Raw genomic sequence first — 5,014 nt, 5'->3', positions numbered from 1 at the left:
CTCAGACACACCAGCGCAGTGGTTACCTGAGGAGGCCGACGGGAACAGAGAACGACACCGCCACTCGGCCTCGGGCGCCTGAGGGACGACCTGGAACGCTCCAGGGGCACCGCCAACGGCCTGGGGAACGCGCTCACGCGCCCGGGAAGGCGCGCGGCGCGGCGGCAACACGGCCCGCCCCACCGCGGGGAGGGCCGCCCGCGAGACACAGCCAAGAGGCACAGGCAGAGCATCCGCCGCGTCACGGAGACCCCGACACCGCCCACGCCACGAGGCACGGGGCGGGGGAGCGAGGTCAGGCCGGATTCCGCACCCCTGCCGCCTCCCACACGCCACTCGCAGCGGGGGAGAACGGGCGAGGGGACCCGCGGGCAGAGCGAGAAGAGCGGTCCCGTTCGCCATGAACGTCCGTCCCTCGTCTGGCACGGCTTAGGCCCGGCCCGGGAGAGCACAGCATCACCACATCGGTCGGCAGCATAACGCGAGGGACCCCCGAGCAAGGGAAGGCCGGCGAGGACAGCGAGCGGAGGAGCCTGCTTCAGCCTCACCGACCCCTCTCCTCCTCCAGCAAGCGCGGGCGACGACCCCAGGACGAGAACGCCTGACACGCACTGGCACGGAGCCGGTGGGATGGGGTAAGTCGCGACCGCACCCGGGTGCCGGCGGCAGGGAGTGCACGTGGTAGAGGACCCCGCGCCCCTAACCCCGCCGCCCTCGGGTACCAGAGACCGGAGGTGGCACCACGGTCGTGGGGGCGCCTGGAACGCACAAGAGCCGGCGCGCAGGCCCCAGCGGGCGGCTCAAGCGGCGGGGGTGGAAACGGGCGTCCGGTTCTCGGCCAGAGCCCGGAGCCCTCCCCGCACACGCATCCAGGCACCCGGAAGCTCTCGGGCGACTGTCACCCGAGCAGAGCGTGTCAGCACTTATCTGGCGGCACAAAACCACCCATTCGGGGGCAAGAATCGCCGCGCCCGGAGACGGGGCCCACCCACGGATCACCAGGGGAACCCCTGGATCACGGCCACGGCCACCAGACCCCAAGCACGACCCCATCGCCACCAGGCCCGGAGCTCCCGGGGCCATCTGGTCGACCCCAGAAGCGTGGCGGCAGGGGGAGCCGGGGACAGCCTCCCCGGGCCGCCCGCGCGGGCCGGGACCGGTCGGTCCCTCCCTCTGAGTCGCCGGGTCAGGACTTAGAAAAGAATTCCGCGGAGGCGCCTCCGGCGACCGGGCCCGGGGCGGGACCGTGGCTCCCGTCCCTCAGCCGGGGCTCCACCTACGCCTCGAGCCGGCCCCCTCCCGCCTCCGGACAAAGACGCGACCCGCGAAACTCGGAGAGAGAAGTCCGGTCCGACGGCCCGGACCCACCCCGGGCACGCGTCCGGGCCGGGGACGCCCTCCCCGGCCCGCCCTCGAGGGCTCCCGGGGCCGGTCCACGCTCTTCTCCAGGGCGGGACTTGGAAAAAAAAACTGCCACGGAGGAGGAGGCATCCGAGGACCGGGCCCGGTCCCCACCGCCAGAGCCGGTCGACTCGGAAGACCAGTGGGGAAAAGGCCAGCCCGGCGGCCGAGCCCGTCGCGCCCTCCACGGGCCTCCCCCGCAAGGCCCCGGCCGGTCGCCCACCTCCGGAGCGGGGCGCGGAAAGGGGATCGGCGACGCGGAAGGCCCGACCACCGGGCCGCCCTCGGGACGACGGCCGGGCACGGGACGAGCTCCCTCGCCCGTTCCCCCGCGGCGGCCCCCCACCCCCTCCCGGGGACGGAGGGGCACCGGCGGCTGCTGGTCGACCCGTCCGGGAGGCCCCACACCCCGGCCGGCACCGGGCGGCGCGGCGACAGCCACCTCCCTCAGTAGCCTGCACCTCCAATCTCCGGCGAGCGGGCGTCGCGCTCACGCCCCGGCGCCACCGGGCCAGATCCCGCCAGCGACGCCGGCCTCCCGGGACTCTGCCTCGGTCACCGCGGCCGAGTCCCGTCCCTTGGCCCGCGTCGCCGGAGCTCCGGAGGAAAGAGACGATATAAAAGCGGCCGCCAGGTGGCACCCGGCGACCGACGACCGCCTCAGCGGGACGGAGCCGGAGCGCGGGCCCGCCGGGGAGCACAGCCGGGCCGCCGGGCCGCCCGATCCCGTCCCGGAGCCCCCTCGGACCCAGCCTCCCGGCCCAGTGCGGCCCCGGGGCGTCCGCCCGCGGGCTCCCGGCCGCCAAGGCGCAGCCCCAGCCGCAGGAGGGGGACTCGGAAAAGGTTTCTCGGGCGATCACCGGGAAGGGGAAGGGGAGAGTTCCCCCCAGAGAGGCCAGGGGGCGGCCCGGGCCGGGCTGGGCCGGTGCGGCCGGGAGGCCGCCGCTTCCCGGAGCGGCTGGAGCGCCCCCGGGGTTCCCGGGAGGACTTAGAAAATCAGGGCGGGCGGGGACGGTCAAACCGAAACCAGGCACGTCATCCGAGAAGGACCGTGATGACGGGAGGAGGAAAGCTTTCCAGTCCAGAGGGCCTGTCGAAGGCAGGCGGAGAGTCTACCCGCTGAAACTGACGAAGATGGGCAAAAGAAGCTAGCTCAGGCGCCGACATCTAAGGAAATAAAAAAAAAAAAGCACGAGGGCGTGGAGAAATGGGGAAAAATCAACACTGAGAAATCTACCCTCTGAAACCGACGAAGATGGGCAACAGGGGCTAGCTCAGGTGGCAATTTTTAAGGAAAAATGAAAGGAAGTGCGTGGAGACCTGGGGAAAAAGCAACACGGAGAAATCTACCCTCTAGAACTGAGAAAGAAGCGCAACAGAGGCTAGCTCAGGTGGCAATCTTTAAGCAAAAAAAATAAGATAAAAAAATACAATGGCGAGGAGACCCGGTGAAAAAGCAACCCTGAAAAAGGTACCCTCTGAAACTGAGGAAGCAGGGCAACAGTGCCTAGCTCAGGTGACAATCTTTAAGCAAAAGAAACACACAAGGGCGTGGGGAGCTGGCGAAAAGGCAACACTGAGAAATCCACCCTCTGAAACGGACGAAGATGGGCAACAGAGGCTAGCTCAGGTGGCAATCTTTAAGCAAAAGAAACACACAAGGGCGTGGAGACCTGGGGAAAAAGCAACACGGAGAAATCCACCCTCTGAAACTGAGGAAGATGGGCAAGAGAGGCTACCTCAGGTGGCAATCCTTAAGCAAAAACAAAGCACAAAGGCGTGGAGCCCTGGGGACAAAGCAACCCTGAAATATCTACCCTCTGAAACTGAGGAACATGGGCAAGAGAGGCTAGCTCAGGTGGCACTCGTTAAGCAAAAACAAAACACAAAGGCGTGGAGACCTGGGGAAAAAGCAACCCTGAAATATCTACCCTCTGAAACTGAGGAAGATGGGCAAGAGAGGCTGGCTTCAGGTGGCAATCTTTAAGCAAAAGAAACACACAAGGGCGTGGGGAGCTGGGGAAAAGGCAACACTGAGAAATCCACCCTCTGAAACGGACGAAGATGGGCAACAGAGGCTAGCTCAGGTGGCAATCGTTAAGCAAAAACAAAACCCAAAGGCGTGGAGACCTGGGGAAAAAGCAACCCTGAAATATCTACCCTCTGAAACTGAGGAAGATGGGCAAGAGAGGCTACCTCAGGTGGCAATCCTTAAGCAAAAACAAAGCACAAAGGCGTGGAGCCCTGGGGACAAAGCAACCCTGAAATATCTACCCTCTGAAACTGAGGAACATGGGCAAGAGAGGCTAGCTCAGGTGGCAATCGTTAAGCAAAAACAAAACACAAGGGCGTGGAGACCTGGGGAAAAAGCAACCCTGAAATATCTACCCTCTGAAACTGAGGAAGATGGGGAAGAGAGGCTGGCTTCAGGTGTCAATCATTAAGCAAAAACAAAACCCAAAGGCGTGGAGACCTGCTGAGAAAGCAACCCTGAAATATCTACCCTCTGAAACTGAGGAAGTTGGGCAAGAGAGGCTGGCTTCAGGTGGCAAACGTTAAGCAAAAGAAACACACAAGGGCGTGGAGGCCTGGGGAAAAAGCAACACGGAGAAATCCACCCTCTGAAACTGAGGGACATGGGCAAAAGAAGCTAGCTCAGGTTGCAACCTTTAAGCAGAAAAAAAAACACAAGGGCGTGCAGACCTGGCAAAAAAGCAACAGTGAGAAATCTACCCTCTGAAACCGACGAAGATGGACAACAGAGGCTAGCTCAGGTGGCAATTTTTAAGGAGAAATAAAAGGAAGTGCGTGGAGACCTGGGGAAAAAGCAACACGGAGAAATCTACCCTCTAGAACTGAGAAAGAAGCGCAACAGAGGCTAGCTCAGGTGGCAATCTTTAAGCAAAAAAAATAAGATAAAAAAATACAATGGCGAGGAGACCCGGTCAAAAAGCAACCCTGAAAAAGGTACCCTCTGAAACTGAGGAAGCAGGGCAACAGTGCCTAGCTCAGGTGACAATCTTTAAGCAAAAGAAACACACAAGGGCGTGGGGAGCTGGCGAAAAGGCAACACTGAGAAATCCACCCTCTGAAACGGACGAAGATGGGCAACAGAGGCTAGCTCAGGTGGCAATCGTTAAGCAAAAGAAAACACACAAGGGCGTGGAGACCTGGGGAAAAAGCAACACGGAGAAATCCACCCTCTGAAACTGAGGAAGATGGGCAAGAGAGGCTACCTCAGGTGGCAATCCTTAAGCAAAAACAAAGCACAAAGGCGTGGAGCCCTGGGGACAAAGCAACCCTGAAATATCTACCCTCTGAAACTGAGGAACATGGGCAAGAGAGGCTAGCTCAGGTGGCACTCGTTAAGCAAAAACAAAACCCAAAGGCGTGGAGACCTGGGGAAAAAGCAACCCTGAAATATCTACCCTCTGAAACTGAGGAAGATGGGCAAGAGAGGCTGGCTTCAGGTGGCAATCTTTAAGCAAAAGAAACACACAAGGGCGTGGGGAGCTGGGGAAAAGGCAACACTGAGAAATCCACCCTCTGAAATGGACGAAGATGGGCAACAGAGGCTAGCTCAGGTGGCAATCGTTAAGCAAAAACAAAACCC

Source organism: Equus asinus, unplaced genomic scaffold (assembly GCF_041296235.1).
Source record: "Equus asinus isolate D_3611 breed Donkey unplaced genomic scaffold, EquAss-T2T_v2 contig_56, whole genome shotgun sequence".
Taxonomy (NCBI): domain Eukaryota; kingdom Metazoa; phylum Chordata; class Mammalia; order Perissodactyla; family Equidae; genus Equus; species Equus asinus.
Note: the sequence above shows the minus strand (reverse complement) of the source record.